The sequence below is a fragment of the Pteropus vampyrus genome, unplaced genomic scaffold (assembly GCF_000151845.1).
Source record: "Pteropus vampyrus isolate Shadow unplaced genomic scaffold, Pvam_2.0 Scaffold422, whole genome shotgun sequence".
NCBI classification, from domain to species: domain Eukaryota; kingdom Metazoa; phylum Chordata; class Mammalia; order Chiroptera; family Pteropodidae; genus Pteropus; species Pteropus vampyrus.
In genome coordinates this window covers 5,695-28,112 of record NW_011889203.1, presented here as the reverse complement: position 1 = coordinate 28,112, position 22,418 = coordinate 5,695, and the positions used below count along the sequence as shown (strand labels likewise).

Genomic DNA, 22,418 nt, shown 5'->3' with positions numbered 1-22,418 from the left:
GCTAAAATGGACAAAGATGGAGGAAGTATTTAATAGAGGGGAAGAGGAAGTTAAGGGGACACTGTTCGAACCATGCAGCTCTGTTGTGAACAAAGTTCTTTGTGTAGGGCTGTCGCGGTGACGACTGTGAGAATTCTTCTCACAGACCCTCCAGGTTGAGGCTTTTGTCATAAATATTATTAAGTCTCTTTTATTGCTGAGCTATTTCTAATTCCTTAAATTATTTCTTTTATGACACTGCAGTTAACATAATTATACATATTTATTGTTGAAAAAAAGATATTGATTAACTAAGTTTATTTTAATTACAAAAACAACTGAAATATTCTAGCTAAAATTGTGTATTGGTTAATATAATTTCAAATCCACTTGTTTATGATTTAAGTGAAGCTGTTTTAATCCACTATTTATAACAAAGGGAAAAGTTGCTTTGATACAAGTATGAAGTAAGTCATGTCAGGATGTCATCATTCCACATCTGTTGTCCTTGATAAAGCGGTCAGCAGCCCAGCTGCTACAGGGCTCTGCTGGGAGCCTGTAGATAAGAGCATGTGGAAAGTAAGTATGGTGATGGGACATTTAGACTATAAATATTGAGAGCTGGTGAAGACTGAGAGTTTTAATTTGGGTGAGGCATCATTTTGCCAACCTAAAAACTCTCCAAAGACCTTTGAGGCACTAGCTCCCATCCTGGCCAGGCACTCCTTGTAGACAGTGGTGAGAAACCTCCCAGTGGCCTAATAAAAGAGATCAGCCCACCTACCAACACCGGAGTATTCACTCCTCAGCAGTGTGCTCTAGCAACAGGGGACTTTCACTTTTTCCCTGGCAACTAGATACTATCTCTCTCCCGAGTGCCTGCGCTTATAAAAAGGTACACCTCTGTTAAAATTTGGACTTTATTCCTCTCATCTCCCCTTGCCTGGAACAATAGTGTGATTAATCTATCATTTGGAAGATATTATTTCTTTATTTGGTTTATTAAGAGATATTATCCTGTACTCTATTGGCTTATAAAATTATTATAATTCCCACAGCGAACACGTGCTAAATAAATTGCTGGCAAATTCCAGCTCTCTTATTAGAAGCATTAAGTCACCTGGATGCCTGTGGGCAGAAAAGAAAAGTGCTAGCTTAAAAAGTAAAGGATGCTAGCAGAAAAAGTAATCTCCAGAGTGAGAATAAACCCAAGCCCTTTTGCTCCTAAGGGCACTAATCCAAACCCCAAGGATAATGATTACTTTAAACCTTTTGAAACTGATAACTTTAATCTACTAGAAGCTAGGCCCATGAGAATAGACAAAACTACAACAAATGCTAATATGGAACCAATCAGAGTTACCGAAGAGAGCTTATGCTAGACAAATGACGAAAATTGGAATGGAATCCCAACAAACTGATTTAGACACAGAAACCCGGTGGCTATTAGATTTATGATCCAAAGGAGGACACATCTGATCCTCACAGGAGCAGAGATCATGCAACTCAGACCCATTACCCAGCTGATAAATTGAATCAAACCTTAGAGCATTTAGAGAACGTAATTTTAATTTACAAAGATCTTTGTTTGGGTAGCAACAGCCTGAAGATTAAGATGGCCTATACCTAATATATTATCCCTTAAAACATCTTCATGGAAAACAACAGGGGAAGCTACTAATGTAATAACGAAATCAAGAGTATTAACTATGATTTATGATAGGGACATTCTCACCATTACATGCTGAAGCAAAAGAACAAATTTAAAAGGTTATCCTAAAAGCTGCACTCCCACAGGACAGAACAGCATTATTTACAGTATTTGCAGGTGCCAGAAACACAGAAGTGCTCATTGACTTGATGATAAAAAGAGCTAAGGAACTAAGTCAAAATCAAAGCTATAGCTTTAACACCAACGTATATAGCCAGAACAGGCCTATACCTAAAGTAAATAGATCCAATCAAAATAGTCCATGTAGACCTAAATCTACAAAGCTTTTTTTGGTCATCTAAACAATTCAGCCTACCCTTTAGTCCAAATTACAAAAACCCAAATAGAAACCCAAGAAGCTATTTACAGGGAAATAAAGAATCTGTTAGAGGAAGTATACCTCAGAAAAAAGACTTAAGAACCCATTCACTATAAATAATAACCACTTTTTTAAACATAATGTCATTAATAGACAAGCCGTTGATAGACAAAGGAGAGAAAATCCCCCTATATAGGGACTGGCAGTCTATTGGCACAAGCTGGAGAGAAATGCCAAGTTACAGTGGCCATTTCAATAGAAACCCCCTTTGTAAATATAAACACGTGTACTATTATGTTGTTAGATACAGGGTTCCAAGTAGCAATGATACAAGGATAATCCTACTAATTTAGAAAACTTTTAAAATAAAATAGGAGTAATCAAAAAATTGGGAGGAAAATTAATCCCAGGGACATGGGTACATAGATTCCTAACAGTTGATGATAGACCACCCATTAAGGCTAACTGCTTTACAGGTCCCGATTTAGAAAAAAATTCTGGAATGGATGTAATAGGATACCATATAACGAGGATGTAACAATTCCTAAAACTAAGTTGGCTACCGTAAAATGGACTACAATTAAATTGCCTGTCCTATTTAAAATAACAAGTATGCTTTATAATACAATCTTAAAGAAGGATGTACTCAAATTAAGGAAAAAAATTCCAAAAACTCCTAAAAGAACTCCTACTGTTTTACCATATGATATCTCAATCTAGTCTGTTAAAAAACCAAATGGATAATAGATTTACAGTGGATTATAGAAATTTAAACACTCTCCCAAAATTGAAGTTATATTCTCAGTTACAGGCACTAACATAACAATATCACCACTACTGGATTTGGAACTTATTATACAGTGATGGACTTCTGACATGTTCTTTGCTATAACAATCAATGAGGAGAGCCAACTCATGACTGCATACACATGGGAAGGTAGACAGTAAATTGACTAAATTAGTATAAGGCTACCTTAACAGCCCAATGATAATCCATAACCTTCTGACACAAGATATCCAGGCTTTTCAGGAACACACGACACACATACAAACTATTATTTCCTATAATGATGACGTCCTTATCTATGGTGAAAACTTGTAAGACCAGATGAGGGTAAAGATAGACTTACTTAAATTCCTTACACTCAGAGGATGGACAGTCAACCTAGGTAAAGTTCAAGGACCTCAAATTACAGTGAAATATCTAGACATAATTTGGTCCTCTGAAGGTAAGAAAATACCAAACCCAGTCATAAACAAGATAGATTGTATATCAACTCCTACCACAAAAAAATTGTTTGGATATTGGAAACAGAATATACCTTATATAAGGATAATATTAAAACCCATCTATGAAACAACTAGGAAGAGTAGAAAACTTAGATGGACAGAGACTCAAGAGGCAGAATTTACTTATTTGAAAAATGTTGTCAGAACTTTTAACACATTGGTACCAGCTAATGTGAACTCTCAAATACAAACTAGAATGCCTATACTCTCAAGGGTTCGCAACACGGTCACTGTGGACTAAAATACAACAGGACCCCAAATTTTACCCAATTGTGTTTTGGACCAAAAAGTTCCCATGGTCTGAGAATAGACACCACCAATTGAAAAGCTCACCAGGGCACTCTGTGAGGCTCTGCAAAACACAGAGCCACTAACAGTAAATAAACTCGTTATACTTAAAACTCCAACAGCCTATTTTGGAGTGGGTAAAATAGACTCCTGACAAAGGGATTCTACTCCGACCATAAAGTCCCAATATGGAAATGGTATCTGACATCCAGAGGGTGCAGGTATGAGTGTGTATTTGGCAGCCAGCCAAACAGACTGGGGATTCTGGGCAGCTGTATCAAGTAGGACTTGTGCATAGGAATTTACACTGGGCTTGCAGCTAGGTCAGCTGTTGTCAGTAGGCTGAAGCACAGGATTTTACCTGGAGCTTGCAACTGGTATCTCTTTGTCTTTATGTCCCACTGTGCCAGCTCTCAGGAGAATTTGTCATGAGGGGTCCCAGACCGTAAGAGGCCAATTGTCATCTCAACCTCGTTGCTTTACTGCCGTAGCAACAAAGGGCTTTTATTGTCTGAGACTACTCTAGAAGTGAACTTTTTAGATCTTGTGAGGCTGCATCTTTTTCTCTAGTGGAAGCCCCTATCTTTCTTGGTTAAGCCATAAAAAGCCTGTGCTAAAAGCCCATGATACCAAACACAGATTTAATATTTAATTGCAGTTTCTGCCTCTCAATTAGTTTGTAATTTCCTAATCCAGACTAGTGAGGTAATCTGCTTGATAGGACCCCCTGCATTCCCCTAAGAGAAGATGTTTTAGATTGAAATAATCCAGCTCTTAACTACTTAGTCACACCTTCTTTCTGCCTATAAAAACTTTCCATTTTGTACAACCCCTACAAACTAGAGGGCCCTTCTAAATTGCTAGTTGGGATGTTGCCTGATACACGAATCACTGAATAAAGCCAATTCAAGCTTCGTAGTTACTGAGCTGAATTTTTTTTAACATTCCAAAGATATAATTTACCAAACTGCTCTAAGTTATAGGTAGCTTAATAGAAAAAAATTTTCTTAAATTTAGAAGACAAACGTTAAAAATTAGCAATGTTCCAAACAAGTCATAAAAATTAGTCATCCTCATCAGTTCATTCAGAACCATATAATTTAATTTGATCTTGTTGACAGTTTTATGAAGCCATCAGTTCTTCCATTAGAGATCTTAAAATTTTTACCTAGTTCAATGGTAAGATCTGAAAACTTACCAGAAACCTGTGTTTTAGAGTAAGTAATTTTAGAAGTTTGGGGGTAGTAAAAAGGATTGGTGGGCTTTGAATTGTTTACATAAAGTGCCACACCCCTGGATCCTGTAAGGACTAGATTTGTAAAGGACAGCAGTTTTCAATTCCTCAAAGACTTGAGTTGTCTAAATGACATCATAGGATGATCCATTTATATAACTACGTTATCTTTCTTTAATAAAATCTTTTCGTTTCATTTTAGCTTAGGGGAGGAGGCTTGAAAAAAATTTCTGTCAAGCTCTGATATATCAGCTATTTTCACAAGTTTAGTGAGACTGGTGGCCTTCCATCTTATTCTGCCTTTTCATCTATCCATTAATCTCAGGAAGTAATTCATTTTCAATAACTTTTGAAGATTCTCCCTTGGTTTAAGAAATTCTTTTGCTTGGGCCCTTTGGCCTTGACCTAGGAGTGAAAGATAGCTGAGGAGGATCACGTGTAGCCTCAGGTAGTTTTATTTTAATAGTCTCTTCAGAGTGGAAAGGCAATTTAGACAAAGGATTACTAGAATGAGTACTCAAAGGCTAGCCATTATATTTCTTTGCATCCACTTTTTAATTTGGTCTTTCTATAGGTACCAATGATACAGCTGTTTAAAATGAGAGCTCTCTAAAAATTTCCAATTTAGAAGTTTATAAATTCAGAGGATCCATAGTCTGGCCATTGATGACCCATTAATCTCCATAGTAACTTTAATAAGGCTTTTATGGCTTAACCAAGGAAGCTAGAGGCTTCTGCTAGAGAGGAAAAGATGCAGCCTCACAAGATCTAAAAATTTCACTTCCAGAGTAGTCTCAGACAGTAAAAGCCCTTCGTTGCTACAGGCAGTAAAGCAATGAGGTTGAGATGACAATTGGCCCGTTATGGAATGGGACCCTTCATGACAAATTCTTCTGAGAGCTGGCACAGTGGGACATAAAGACAGAGAGATACCAGTTGCAAGCTCCAGGTAAAATCCTGTGCTTCAGCCTACTGACAACAACTGACCTATCTGCAAGCCCAGTTTAAATTCCTGTGCACATGTTCTACTGAATACTGCTGCCCAGAATCCGCAGTCTGTTTGGCTGGCTGCCAAACACACAGTGCTACCTGCACCTTCTGGATGGCAGAGACCAAAGAGGGTATTCTCATAGCTCGAAACCAAGCTCTCAAAACACATAAGACAAACGATATATCAGATAGATGACAAAGAGAAACAATGACCATCTCTGGGAGGAGAAAGGATCTATAGCAAAGTTGCCATGTACAGGGATCTTAATAGTGAGTCAAACCAATAAGCTTTTTCATGGTTTAACCAAGGCAAACAGTTCATTCCCAGAGTTAGAAACAGCTGTTCCAAAACACAGGGAATCCCTTGTTTTCCCCCTTTTTGAACAGAATATGATGACTTCCCAAGCCAAAAGATAACTCATTTTTTTCTTAGATCCACTATGTTCGGATACACAACCCATTTGGCTGTGCTCCAGATGCATCTACATCTTCCGACTGGCAGAAAAGAATGATGAGGGGCCTGTTTTTACCATCTGTGAGAGGAAAAGAATTAAGAAAATCCTTGAGTACTCATCCCAAATAACGAATAGCTGCTAAACCCCGGGAACTAGTTCCACAGATATTTTCTTCTGCTAAACCGAATTTAGAAGGAGAAAGACTTCTAACTTCTCCCCAAAGCTGCAGAAAGATCTGGGAGGCTGACTCGGTAAGATGCTTACTTCTTGTCTGCTGTTCCTCAGATGTCACAGGATCTGTCAGCTGCAGCATTCTGGGGCGGGGCAGGGGGCACAGGGATCCAGCCAGTAAATTTTATCCTGCTGACTAAACCAACTGTCGAGGAGTAAAAATTTCTCTCTACTATTCTAGGTTCTTCTGTCCGTTCTAGTAATAAAATTGAAACGAGACAAAATATCAGGAGAAAAACGAATTAAAAGTTTAATAATATAAACATGGGAGAGACCCAGGAAAACTGAGTAACTCAGTAAAATGGCAGAAGCCATTACCTTAAGTACTTCTTTCAACAAGGTAGAGAGTCAGTTATGGAAAGTTACCAAGAAAAGCACAGTAAACAAAAGTAAGATTGTTATGCAGATTTAAGTCCAGGCCTCCTACTGTGAGGGAATCACCCTTACAAATGGAAATTTCCCTTACAAATAAAAATGTCCTTTTACAAAGGATAACTTATTAGTTTTCAGAGCTTCTCCCTTGTTTTTTCTTAAAAGTAACCAGCCTAAAATAATTTCCCTAAAGAGGCACATTTTGGGATGGCAAACTCAGCTTCTCCTTAGGGACAATAGAAGGAAAAAGATAATATTCAAGGTCAATAGAAGATAAAGGAGCTATTAAAATAACTGGAGAAATATTCCACACTGAAAATGCTAAAATTATTCTAATAAATATTAAGTCATACATTAGAAAACTTAAGACAAGTAGAAGCACATCTGGAAAATGAGACTAATAAAGTCAAAATAACTGCAGGAATTGAAAAAAGAACAAAAACATGCTTTCTCCAAAGTTATGACAGCTTTGAATTCTAAAGTTATGGCAATCAAACTGTAACTGTGAAGATCTTCATTTCTTTAAAATTACCTCTCTTTCTCCTCAATTCAAACTGGCCTTGGGCTCACTTGTTTCTTTTCTTTCCTTATCCTTCTGAATACTGCAGGAACCACACCCTTAATCATTAAGCCCTTAGATCAGCATCAAACAGTCTTAGGAACAAAGCCTCAAGTCTGTGGACCACAGAAACAGAGTCAAACTAAAGATAACATCTTGCAGCTCCACACCCATAAGGGCAAAACGACTGGACCCTACTGGCATCCCCTTGAAACCAGACAGAAGGATGCCATGACTGACATCAGGACCTGATGCAATGATGAACTGCCTCCTATCCTACCCTGATCAATCAATAGAGCCCACGACCCCAACTCCCTTACTTACTAATGAGTTCTCCCTTGTATAACCTATTCCCTAGAGGCCACTGGGGAGACAGGTCTTCGAGCACTAGCTCACCTGTGTCTTTGGGCTTGGTGCCATTTCCTTAAATAAACCTCTGCTTTCATTGCTGCAAACTCCTATCTGTATCTCTTTTGGCTTTGACACATGCAGGCAACATGAACCCCTTGAGTTTGGTAATAAAACACATGCCTGACAGTGCTATGCAAGTTTGTACTCACTTTACAAAAATGGCTTTTACGTGAAAACCCAGTTGTCAAGGAAGCTTAACTGAGTGGTTTAAGAAATTTATTTTTGATCTTTTGGTGAATGGATGATGGCATCATGTTAAAGAGTTTTTTCCTATACCTCTATCAATAATATTAGGGATTTGGTTGTCTAAACTGATTATTAAACTATAGTGTAAAAAAGTGTGTGTCAAAAGAAAAATTCCCATAAAATATGAGTGTTTGTGATTAGATTGTAACTGATAATAGGATCACAGGGTGGACCGATATTTTTGCTGAACTTAGATTTGACCCAGGCATTACATCCTTAGGATTAATAAGTATGTGAGTGATTTGAAATCACAGGGTGGATTGTAGTATTTTGGTTTAATATGATCTGAAATCTACTTATTTATGATTTAAGCAAAGTTATTTTAATCCACTTGTTTATGACAAAGAAAAAAAGTTTCTTTAAGTAAGTCATGTCAGAATGTCATTCTATACCATTCTGCATCTGTTTTGTTTTTAATAAAAATCTACACACGAATGATTTTAAATTTTATTTTATTGTTTTATTATTTTTTTAGCACCTACAGCACCTGGTATTCCTAGGTGGTCTCCAAGTACTAACCAGGCCTAACCCTGCTTAGCTTCCAAGATCAGATGAGATCGGGTGCGTTCAGGTGGCATGGCCATAGACTACATGTTTTTAATAAGCAGTCAGCAGCCCAGCTGCTGAGTGGCCCTGCTGGGGGCTTATGGATAAGAACAAACACGTGGAAGAGTAACTATGGCAAGGGGACATTTAGACTATAAATACTAAGAGTTTGTGAGGACTATTTGAGAGTTTGGGTTTGGATGAGGCAACCCTTTGCCAACCCCAAAACTCTCCAAAGACTCTTGGGGCACTAGCTCCCATCATGGCCAGGCACTCCTCCTGGACCATGGTGAGAAACCACACAGCTGTAGTGAAAACGACCAACTTGCCTACCAACACTGGCATCTTCATTCCTTAGCAACATGCTCTAGCAACAGGGCACTTTCATTTTTGCATTGGCAGCTGGAAATCAGCTCTTACCTTCTCATTTCTGCCTGCCAAACTTGGCCTTGGTGGTGACCCAACCCAAAGTAGTCTTGTACTCAGGTCAGCTTCAGTAAAAGGGTGGAGATACCTGGGTCCTGGTGGCATTACTGAAATGCTCAGTCCTGAGTGTGCCCTCCACGGAAGTATATGCTTTGTGGGATAAATTCCTCACTGGCCGACTCAGTTTGAGTTGTGGATCTGCAGAAAGCATCCTATCAGGTGGATTCATCTAGATCTTGCATATTTCTTATTAAGTTCCTCCCCAAGGATATTTTACAGATAAGGAAACTGACCCCAAAGAAGTGAAGAAATAGTGGAAATAGAAGATAGTAATATAGAGAAAATTAATCCAGGTAGCCTGATTTCTACTCTATTGCCAATTGATTTGGGATATTTTAAATCAAGAAACAGAAACACAGGTTTCTACTGAGATGTCTCAAAATGATCAAACACCTTTAAAATGCAAACCATTTAAATTTTGATATATTTAGTTTATTTTGTCACTTAAAATTATGACATGAAATGTTGGCCACTGCTAGAGTGGGACAATATTCAGTCAAAGGCATAGTGTAGAAAGAGTAAGGAAAAAAGTGAGACAGAATCCTCCAATAAGAAAAAAGGAAAAGAAGGAGCATATGAAAAGGACAGGAAGAGTTAACTCTTAAGATAGCACCTAATATGTGCCAGACACTGTTTTAGGTTCTTATCTAATCCTCACCACAACTCTATGAAGTGGGTGTACTGTTGTCACTCCTGTTTTACAAAGAAGGTAAGTGAGGTCTAGAGAGGTTAATTAAGCAACTGGCCCAAGGTTACATAGTTAAGTGTCGAAACCTTTGAAGATTAGCAATCTGCCTCCAGAGTCTATGCTTCTAACCACCATGCTTTATTTGCTCTAAAAGAGAAAGACTTGAATCAATTGTATTTGATGATACAGGGTGGGAGTAAACAAGAGAGGTTTCAAGTGTCATTCCATTTCTATGCAGAGGATGGAGGGCATGGGCTAGGATGTGCATAGGACAACGATACCATAAATACAGTTAAAAGGGAGATAAAATATATACAGTGAGTCTATGGCCATGCTACCCTGAGCATACCTGACCTTGTCTGATCTCAGAAGCTAAGCAGGGTTGGGCCTGGTTAGTACTTGGATGGGAGACCATCTAGGAATACCAAGTGCTGCAGGCATTTAAAAAAAAAAAAAAATATATATATATGTATATATATAGTGAAAAATATGTATAGTGAACAAAAAATATATATAGTGAAAAATATATAAATATATATAAATATATAGTGAAAAATATATATAGTGAACAAAAAATATATATATAGTGAAAAAATATATATAGTGAAAAAAATATATATATAGTGAAAAAATATATATATAGTGAACAAAGGATTAATAGACAGTGGAAGAATATATATATGTATATTAGAATAGACAGTGGAGAATATATATATGTAAGAAAAAGACAAATAACCTTTCAGAAAAATAGGCAACTGTACTAGTGACTGCTGGCATTGCAAAGCAAAACTACAGAGAGATGCCATTTCTCCCACTCTGGCCCAAACTGAAGATATGAAATATGAATTTTGAGGTCATGTGGATATTCTTGGTAAGAATATAAATCAGTATCGCTACTTGGAGGGACATTTTGGCAGCATTAACTCAGGTTAAAATATTAAAATAAAAATATTTAAAATAATATTGATTACAATTAAAAACATTGCTTTAGACATTCTAATTTCAAGTTTTCATATATATAGCTAAACAGGTGTTCAAAAGAAGGTATGCAAAATAATTGGAAACAGTTTTTGCATAAGTTTAAAATTAAAAAATTTTTAAATTTCAACACGGAAATAGATAAACTATGGTAATAATTTACTCATTCACTTGTGGGGCAGAGGAAATTTTTCCTTCTTTTCTCTCTTAGTTTTGCTGGCTGGTCTAATAATCAAATTGACAAGAGACAAATTATTAGGAGAAAATAACTAAATTTACTTATGTGTGTACAAATGAGGCTTCCATAAGATTATGAGACTCCAGGAGAAATCAGCAGTGAGGTTTACACATTATCTTGAGCTAAGAAGAAGAGGGGGGAAGTTGTGGTTTGGGACTTTGAAGGGCAAGAAGGCAATTCACATGGAGATAGAAAAGCAAATGTTTGGTAAACAAATGTTTGCTGGGCCATCTTAACAATGGGACAGAGAGGACTTTGTTAGGGCCTCCTTGTCTGTCACTTACTAGTTCCTATTAAACTGTAGTTAATCGATGACAATAGCTCCCTTTCTGGAGCAGGTCCTCTATTTAAATTTTTTTAGGCAGTTAGTAGGAAGGTCAAGGTTTTTCCTGACTTTCGTTTCTTAAAAATAGCCAGCTTAATTTGTATCCCAAAGAGGCATATTTTAGTGGTAAACTCTGCTCCCCTTCACACTAAACAAATATTATTGCTTACTAGGCACTAGCCATTATTCTGATCATTGAGAATAAGTTGACAATTATCTTTATGAACTAGAGGAAGATGATAGGATGAAGCAGGGGCTGACTAAGCTTCCATATAATGTTTCATTTACAGCCCAGACCCTCTGCCTTAATTCTTTCCTCGGACTTTGATAGAATTATTTCAACCTGCTCCGTCAATCACACTGGATCCCCATATAATCACTGCAAAAACAAAAACTTTGTTTATGTATGTATTTAGGTATGCCACCATTTGAAAGGATAAAGGAACAATAGAGAATTCTAAAATAGAGTTGAGGAAAGCTGGAAAGGAGAGTTCCATGCCTCTACTGACCATCAAGAAAAGCCGGAAGATGTCCCAACTGCCTGGATGACTTTTCACTGAAATGCAAAATCATTGGCTTCTTAAATATGCTTCCAAAGATTTGTGCCTTACTCCCTAAACTGCTTTCAATGAAGCCAGGAAATTGCCAAATAATTGGTTAAGGAGAAAGACTTCAAGGGACCAATTTGTTATTGTGTTTTATGTTAATATCTAGTTAGGACAAAGACAAAGAGCTCTGTTCTGGTGCTTAAACGGCCTCTGGAGAATAGATTCAATTAAGAAAGAGATTGGTGTTTCAGCCATTCCCAAAACCTTGGCAAGCTCTCAACTTAGACCATAACATGCTAGTTTAAAAAGTGTGGGAAAGAGGCCAAGTGAGTGAACAACACCTCAAGGAGTTAACAAATCTAAAAGATGACTTTCCTGATGCCTCTAAGGCTCTCCTTTTTATTTATCCAGAGCTTTCTGAATGTAAGGAGTTTTGCTCTAAAAATGGGAGACCAGATGTGTTCTCAAGGGGAAATAAAAAGAGCTCCAATATCATTCTTCTTTTAAATAAGTTACAACATTGAATATTTGTCTGCAAGGAGCCTTTCTATGACCAAGATGAGGAAGGTGAGATACAGGCACTTGGGGCCCAACTCTAGGCTCACCTTCATCATCACACCTGAGGTAAAACACTACCTAAACCTCAGAACCAGGTTCCTCTAGGAGCTCTGGGGGTCCCCAGATTGTCCTGGCTGAGAACAGGAAGAAGCAGGTCTTCAGGGAAGCTCAAGAAGACTCCTGAGCAGCAGGCCTTATTTAAAATTCTATTTATTTATTTATTTTTATTATTTATTGTTATTTATGCCTATAGCACCTGGTCTTCCTGGGTGGTCTCCCATCCAAGTACTAACCAGGCCCAACCCCACTTAGTTTCCGAGATCAGACATTGGGCTTGTTCAAGGTGGCATGGCCATAGACCATGGACTGTAGCTCCACTGGGGCATGAACCCAGGACCTTCTGCATGTAAAGCAGATGTGCTAACCACTACATTGGAACCACATCCTTAAAATTCTTTATGCAGGAAAATTACTGGCACTCCTCTCACCAGTGGGCTCCCACAGAGTCAGGGCCCCTGATAACTCAAAGCTTGGGACCATAGTAGGCAGCCCAGCAGTCCCCACCAGACAATCTCCACCTGGGAATCCAGTGCCGTTGTGAGCAGCCCACCTGTGTCTGAGGGTGAGACAGCACAGCTTGGTAGTTAGGCACATTAACTTATGTGATTCAACAACTCTTGGTAATTAGGAATTATTAATGCCATTTTGCAGGTAAGGAAACTGAGCCTCAGAGAGATTAATAACTTCTCTGAAATCACATAGAAGTGCTTTTTGAATCTAGGCTTCAAAGTTTATCACTCTCCTTCATCTCTTGGATTCTCTATAAGAAATTTTCTAAGCTTTTGGAATAATCAAATGCACACTTCTTTTACCAACAGCTTCAGCTGTGACAGAGCCTCAACATTCATTTTTACTGGACTAACACTTACATGACTCCTTTTTGTTGGCTAGGCAGTAGTTAGATTTTTCGCTGGTATATTAGGATCAAAGTCAACTTTCTCTTACTACTACATCCTTGAAGATCAACGGATTTTTTGTTTTTATTTTTAAATTGAGGTAAAATTTAACCAATTTTAAAGTGTACAATACGGTGGCATTAGTTACATTCATTAATTACATTCAGAAGTTGTGTGCAACCATCACTACAATGTTTCAAACAGAAAGTCTAATCGTTAAACAAAAACCCTCTATTCTCTTCTTCCCCAAGCTCCTGGTAACCTCTAATCTATTTTCTGTCTCTATGAATTTGCTTACTCTAGGCCTTTTGTATAAATAGAATTATATAGTTTTGTCCCAGGGTCAAAGAGTTTTAATTGGCCACGAATATTAAACCCTGCAAGTTCCTGATTAGCTGTTGAGGAACAAATAATAAGCAAGAACCAAGACAAAAGAGTTTCAACAACAACCACAGACAGCCTCAATGGCTTATCATTATTAGAGAATTCACAAACCAAGTACCTAAGAAAGGTCATGCCTTTGTAATGCATATTAGCCATAACCTCTTTGAAGATGGTACTTTTAATTATGCTAACTCAGGTGCACCTCTAGAGAATTTACTTAAAGTATATTGTTTTATAAACATTGCGAGAGAAGTCAGGATTCTAGTCAAAATGGTGGAGTGGCATTTACTATTAAAAACAAAAAAACAACAAAACATTAAGCAGCTACCATAGTGGAAGGAATATAAATCGTAGCACCAGGAGAATTGGATTCCAGTCCTAACTCTACCATAACTAGTTAGACACCTAGTGATACTTGTCTTAAAAGCAGTTTCTTTATAGTAATGTGGGGATAACAAGAGTGTGGATTACAAGAGATGAGAAACATGGAAACAGTTTATAAATCGATAGTTATCCTCCCCTCATGTTGGTATTATTATTGTTACATATTTGACTTTGGCTAAAAAGAAAATGTAGAATACTATTATGTGGAATCACTAGTTACACCATTATGCTTGATAGATTATTCATACTCATTGGTAAATTGGCTGTTCTAGGAACTTTCTGCTTATTGCTTCTTGATGATCAACTATCATAATTAGCTCCCTGATAGGTTTATTTGTAAATCCAAGTGGTCTGAATCTAAAGCTGGGCTATAGAAAATATGTGTAAAATATTTAAGCTGTTCACAGGTTGGCAATATGAATAGTTTGCACATAAGCTACTTTTCAATGGGAAAATGTTATTTTGTATACCTGTACAAATACTAAACAATTGTTCAATGAAGCTATTTTCTAAATACTAATTGTTTAATATTGTAGTCCTGATGACTAGGATAGTGTCTGCCATATAATAGACACTCAATAATTATTTGTTGAATAAATGAATGAAAGTCTTTTTATTTTTATTTTTAAATTTTAGATTTTTTCAATTATAGTTGACACGAATGAAAGTCTAGGAATTTATCCTAATATTGGAGGGAAAAACCTGTAAAGGCATGAAGCACATTCTCGGTTACTAGGCATATGGAGATAAACGTGAATGCTTGATCTTTGGACAAGAATCAACACTGATTTTACAAAACCATCCCTAGGGAAGAATTTCACGATTGCTGAAGGTACTAAAGTATTCCCAACTCTATTCAAACTTCTGGCACAGCCACTCTGGCTCTGTGCTATGTGTTTTCATTACACAAATTAGCAGAAAATACTTTTTGTCACAATTGGTCTTTACATACCTCTCTGATGGGGCTCAAGGAAGGCTGCCCTCAAATGTGCCACTTTGACATATTGATTATTTTGAATTAAAATTACTTAAGAAAGAGCTGACCCTCCTTTGTTTCCCTGAAAACAGGAAATAAATCTCCCATGTAAAAAGTACCCTCTCTAGATTTCCTTTTGTTTAATATGTCATTTCCTGTTCAATAGGTGCAATAATATTTTTTCCTAAAAAAAATGTTTACTTAAGACTTAATAAAATATGTTTTCCACCTGGAACTACTTTTTACTTAATATCAGATAATTTAATATCAGAGAGGTCATTTTTATTCAATTAAAAAAATTTTTTTGAATAGGTAACACTTTCATAGGGCTCAAAATTCAAAAAATACTTTTAGTGAAAAAGATACCTTCCAGACCCTGTTCTTCACTCATAGTTTCATTTCCTACAGAAATCTGTTTCTAATTTCTTGTATAATCTTAGTCCCTAGGTAAATACACATATATACATATTTTTTTCTTCTTTTCTATACAGATAGCATCATACAATACACTCTTTAGCACTTTGCTTTCCCTCCCCTTAATAATATACACAAAGGTGGTTTAATTTTAGAGCATTAAAAACTTTCTCATAATTTCTTACAGCTACATAAATAATATTTCATTGTACGTATGTAGCATTTAACCCATCCCATACCGATAGACTTTTAGATTATTTCTAATCTTTCATTGTAACAAGCAATAATATAGTGAATAACCTTGTGCATCAGTTTGCACACCTGTGAATACATCTGTGGTATAAATCCCTACAGGTGCATTAATAGATAGAGCCAAATTTCTTTCCATAGAAGTTGACCAATTTCTCTACCATGTGTGTATTTGAGTATCTATTTCTCTACACCCTCATCAACAATATGTATCAAATATTGTACATTTTTAATCAGTCTGATAGATAAAAAGTGATTTTTTAGTTCTGTTTTAATTTGTATTTATCTTATTACAAGTGGCACTGAATATCTTCTCATATGTATAATGACAATTTATATTCCATTTCTGTGAAATATTTAGGCCACTACCCATTAGGTTGTTATTGATTTGTGATATCTCTTGTTACATTATGAAAATTACTGCTTTGTCTGTATAGAAGTTACAAATATTTCTTTCCAGTATGTCTTTTGTTGTTGACTTTTGTAGGGGAAGAAAAATAATATTCCCTCTACCTTTTAGGTTCTTGTGGCTGAGATGCTCTGTAATAAAAGCTGGATTAACAGGAGAGAAACAAACAGAAGTTTAATAACATGTATACCTCATGTATACATGAGATATACTCAGATATACTGAACATTTACATATATATTTGAGTGTATTTTTGAATTTTTTATTTCATTCTATTGATATGTCTTTCTATTCATGAATCAATAAACACACTCTTTAATCTATTGAAATTTTATAATATTTAGTACCGGGATAGGACTAATCTTTTTTATGCCTGTTTTTGTATTGCCTGTAGTTTAAAAATACTTTGTACATTTTTAAATGGCATAAGAAAATCAAAAGAAGCATAGTATTTCATTACACATATAATTATATAAAATTTTATTTCTGTGTTTATACATAAAGTTTTATTGGGACACAGCTGTACTCTTTGTTTATGTATTGTCTCTGGCTGCTTTGTACTACAATAGCTGAGTTGAGTACTTTTGACAGAGACTGCATGGCTATAAAGCATAAAATATTTACTATCTGGCCCTTTATAGAAAAAATTTGCCTGACTTTTGCTCTAAATCATCAAGAAGGGCTAAGTTACTTTAAATAAATTGTGGTATCTGTAAAAAAACTTCCAACAAAGTGATTATTTAAGGATGTAATTTAATTACAAAATTTTCACCATCGAACTGTATGCTTCTTCGAGTGCAAAATACCTAAATCAATGGCTTCAGTATAGTTATAATTTATTAAAATGCAAGTTTTCTCATGTTTAAAATAGGATGAAAGGACATTGAAACATTTCTCATTAATTATGTTTAGAGTATTTTTCAGTGTGCATTCAGCGATATCAAATAAATTGAGATGAGACTTAAACTTTGCCACTGACTGACTATATGTAAGCAATTTTTTCCTGGTACATGTTTAAGATAGAGAGCCAGTGATTGGCTTTTCATATTGATTTCCTATAGTATTATGATGCAACAGTAACTATAGTGTAATGTTCTTGAGAAATAATTTTTTACTTTCATTACATTGGTTGGACTTATTTACAGTATATTTTCTCAAGTTTGATATAAATACCACTGCAAATGCTCATATTAGTTGCATTAATAGGATTTCTCCCTAGCAAGATGCATACTAAAGGAATTCTAACTAAAGGGCTTTTGACACAATGTTTAAATAAGATTTTCTACAGTATTAGTTTTCTGATACTCAGTGGGCCCAGACTGCTGAGTATATATATTTTGATAATAGATTATATTAAAGATTATATTATTTAGAAAGTGCCTATAAATTAAAAATAATCAAGATATACCTTGTACTTTACACTATTAAGATATCATATGATAAAATATTGGTTACCTATAGTTTATTCATTGTGCTTCAAAAAGCAGAACATTGGTGAGCCCTTTTAGTCAAAATGAAAAGTATGCAAAAGGTACAGGAATCACATAGGATGTTTTGTACTGCAAGTGAGAAGAAAGGTTAAGCTGGATGTTAAGAAAGTATTATTGACAAAACTCATCATCCTTTCATGGTAACAACTCTCAACAAATTTGTTATAGAAAGAATGTACCTCAATATAATAAAAGCCATATATGATAAGCCACAGATAGTATCATATTCAACAGTTAAAAGCTGAAAGTTTTCCTCTTAGGTCAGTAACAAGACAAGGATGCTCACCACTTCTGTTCAATATAGTATTGGAAGTCCTAGCCAGACCAATTAGGCAAGAAAAATAAAAGTCAATCAAATCAGAAAAGAAGAAGAAAAATTGTCTGTTTGCAGATGACATAATCTTATATATATAGAAAACCCTAAAGACTTCACCAAAAAGCTGTAGAATAAATGAATTCAGCAAAGTTGTAAGATACAAAAGTAACATACAAAAACTAGCTGTGTTACTATATACTAGCAATGAACTATCTGAAAAAAAAATTAAGAAAATAATCCCATTTACAGTAGCATAAAAAGGAATCAAATACTTATATAACCAAGGAGGCGAAAGATCTGTACACCAAAAACTATAAAGAAATGGAAGAAGACACAAATGGAAAGATATTCTGTATTTATAGTAGGTTGGAAGAATTAATATTGTTAATATGTCCATACTACTCAATGCAATCTATAGATACAATGCAATCCCTGTCAAGATTTCAATGGCATTTTCCACAGGAAAAAAGCAATCCTAAAAATTCATGTGGAATCACAAAAGAACCTGAATAGCTAAAACAATTTTGAGCAAGAAGAACAAAACTGGTGATATCACACTTCCTGATTTCAAATTATATTGCAAAGCTATAGTAATCAAAACAGTATGGTACTGGAATAAGAAAAACAGACACATAGGCCAATGGAATAGAATAGAGAGCCCAGAAATAAATCTATGCACATACAGTCAATTAATTATTGACAAAGGTGCCAAAAATACACAATGGGGAAATAATAATCTTTTCAATAAGTGGTGTTGGGAAAACTGGATATCCACATGCGGAAGCATGAAATTGAACCCTTATCTTATACCACACACAAGAATCAACTCAAAATGGATTAAAGACTTAGCTGTATAATCTGAAACCATAAAATTTCTGGAAGAAAACAGGGGAAAAGCTCCTTGACATTGGTCTTAGCAATAATTTTTTGGATACAATACCAAAAGCACAGGTAATAAAAGCAATATAAACAAGTGGAACTGCACCAAACTAAAAAGCTTTGCACAGCAAAGGAAATAACCAATGAAATTAAAAGGCAGTCTACAGAATGGGAGAAAATATTTATAAGCTATAGTGTGATAAGGGGTCAATATTTAAAGACCTCATACCAGTGGAAAAAAAAATAAACCCTCAAGAAATCTGATTAAAAAATGGGCAAAGACCTTGAATTGAAAAATTTCCAAAGAAGACATACAAATGGCCAACAGATATTTAAGAAGGAATTCAACATCAGTAATCATCAGGCGAAATGCAAATAAAAACCACTATGCAATATTCTCTCACATCTGTTAGGATGGCTATCAAAAAGTCAAAAGATAAGTGTTAGTGAGAATGTGGAGAAAAGGGAACCCTTCTACCCTGCTGGTGGGAATGTAAATTGGTACAGCCATTATGGAAAACAGTATGGAGGCTTCTCAAAAATTAAAATAGAACTACCATATGATCCAGTAACCTCACTTCTGTATATATATCCAGAGGAAATAAAGTCACTATCTAGAAGAGATAGCTTCACTTTCATGTTCATTATTACATGATTCACAAGAACCAAGATACAGAAACAACCTAAATATCAAAAAAATATTATTCAACTTTAAGAAAGAAAATTCTGCCTTTTGTGATAACATGGATGAATGTGGAGGGCATTATGCTAAGTGAAATAAGACAAATACTGCATGATCTCCCTTATATGTGGAATCTAAAAAAGTTTAATTCATAGAAACAGAGAGTAAGAATAGTGGTTACTGGAGTGGGGTGTGGGGGAAATGATCAAATGGTAGGAACTTTAGGTTATAAAGTTAACAAGTTCTGGAGAATTAATATATGGCCTGGTGACTATAGTTAACAACAATGTGTTAGATGCTTGATATTTGCTAAGAGAGTAGATATATGTTAATTAACTTGATTATGATAATTATTTCATAATGTATACACCTATCAAAACATCACATTGTGGAGAAGAGGGGGTAAAATGGGTGAAGATAGTTAAAAGATACCAACTTCCAGTTATAAAATAAATAAGTACTAAAGAAGTAATGTGCTATATGGTGATTATGGTTAATAATACTGTATTATGAATCTGAAAGTTGCTAAGAGAGATTTTAAAAGTTCTCAACACAAGAAAAAAAAAAACTGTGTAGTGATGTATGTTAATAGAGTTACTGTGGTGATCATTTCCGAATATATACAAACATTGAATCATTATGTTGTACACCTGAAACTAATTAATGTTAAATGTCAACTATACCTCAAAGAAAAAAGAAAGAAAGAAAGAAAAAAAAAATGACATTTTCAGATGCTGTTCAAGGTCATCTGCTAAAATGTAAGCTCCCTGATTTGTAGGAACCATCTATGTATCCCAGTGTCTTGCAAAGTTTCCTCTAAGGTCAAAATCAATAAATATTTATTGAATAACAAACAAACACAATTATCATATTCTACACCTTAAATGTAGGCATTTTATTTGTCAATCATACCTCAGTAAAGGTGGGGAAAAAACTCCCAAGATATGTAGATTCAAATGAAAAAAATATATTGCCAATAACAGTCAGTCCAGGGAGAGTATGTCAGTGCTCAGATTGTTTCTCCGTATTTCTCCCTTCTCACTTCGTGTTGTGTTAGCTTCATCTTCATTTCGGACTGGTAGTAAGATGCTTGTAGCTCTTTCCCAAATCGTATTCAGTCATAATTACCAGAAGAAAAAGGACAAAGTCTTCTTTATTTCTCTTTATAAAACCTATCCAAGAAGGCTTTCAGGCTGTACTTCATATCAAAATTGGGGCATGTGCCATTTCTAAACCTATCACAGGCAAGGGAAATGAGATTATCATTAGTCTAAACTAATCATCTGGAGTTGAATTGATATTAGGAGTTACTTACCATCAACACCACAGGATTCTCTTTTGTCTGCATTTTGAAGTCATGTGGGAGTTGAAGACGTTTCTATTGTTAGCCAGAGACTGGCAGGGTGAAAAAGCTACTGAATAAGAAATAGACTTCCCTGACCAACCCGGGAACCTGAGAAGCCATGTGAAACAAAATCCAAAACTCTGAAGCTGTCTATTTCTCATAGATTGTCTGTTTTCCCAAGGCTAAGGAACCTCCAGAATCTCATATGGAATTTGGTACAAACTATATTTTGAATGCTCATTTGTTAGCATATTTTTCTGCTTTTAAAAAACTCTGCAATCAGAAAATTATTGACATTTCTGGATTCAGCTGTAGCTGTTGCTGTGAGTCCACATCCATCAGGAGACAGGCAAACCCAAGAGCACTAAGGATCCTGTCCTATTCTTTTAAAAAATTTTCATGATATAGTTTAGAAGGTAATTCTTTGTTGATTGTGTTGCCACTATTCTCTACCTTATAGCTTGTATTTTAGATTTATTTAGCACACCTTTTTTTGTAAAACATTAAATTAAAACTTTAAAATTTTGGCATTAAAAAAGGATCCTATTCTTAGTGTGCACATTCACATGATTATATTAAATCAAAGCGGTTACTTGCTCATAGGTTATACTTGTAACCCTGCCTTTTTTATTGCTCTAAAATATGTGTTAACAAAGTTTGTGCATTATTAGCATTTGATAATCGACTGCACACTCTATTTCTGGTCCCATTGTGGTTCTTTGGAATTGTTATTTGTGTAATTTTACATGAATGAATTGATAAGTGGCTTGTTTTTTTCAAAGATAATTTTTCTACCTCGAATCTGATTTTTGTTTAGCTTTACCACAAAAGTTAAATGGTTGCTTTATGTCACTAAAGGGTTAATATCGGAGAAAATGAATATCAACATGTATACAAAGCTAACTAGGTCAGCTTTCTCAAAGTAGAAATCCAAGCCTCCTGATAATACTGGTGTCACTTACAAATGTTTTAAAACTTTACATCTCCCCCACACCCGCAACATAAAAGGCCACACCAGGGAACCTCAGGAAAGTAATTATTTTTTAAGAAATCACTCAGTTCAGACACTGATGTGCAACACCAAATAGCCTTATGGGACATACTGAAATAGAAAAAGTCAGACGGTTGGCGCTTAAAAGGGACAGTAATTAAGCACTTACTTGAAAGTGGGTTGGATTGTTGGATAATTTTTGTTCCATATGAAGGAATCAAGTGAGAGTTAAAGTCTCTTGCAAGGGGGAGATCATGTCAGACTTGACACTTCCTCTCTCTGATAGAGAGGGCAGGATGATCCTTATTCAACTTAATTGCTGTATGTTCAGTACTCTTAATTTTCCGCAGAGGTCGTATTCCAGCTTTCTCCTTTCTTCACCTCTTTTCTCTGAGAAAAAGCAGTTCTCCCCAGGAGGAGAAAGAAACCCTGTGAATGCTCAAGATGGGAGGAGGGTGAAGGAGAGAGAGAGGCGGAGAGATTGGGACGTG

At 35.7% G+C, this 22,418-nt stretch overlaps 3 pseudogenes; 1 reads left to right on the top strand and 2 right to left on the bottom strand.

The window, feature by feature from the left end:
* Window positions 1-8,560: 8,560 nt before the first annotated feature.
* LOC111732068 lies at window positions 8,561-8,673 on the bottom strand (annotated as a pseudogene).
* A 1,453-nt stretch (window positions 8,674-10,126) lies between these two features.
* LOC111732064 lies at window positions 10,127-10,245 on the top strand (annotated as a pseudogene).
* Window positions 10,246-12,696: 2,451 nt separating this feature from the next.
* Window positions 12,697-12,812, bottom strand: LOC111732067 (annotated as a pseudogene).
* Between the last annotated feature and the right edge of the window lie 9,606 nt (window positions 12,813-22,418).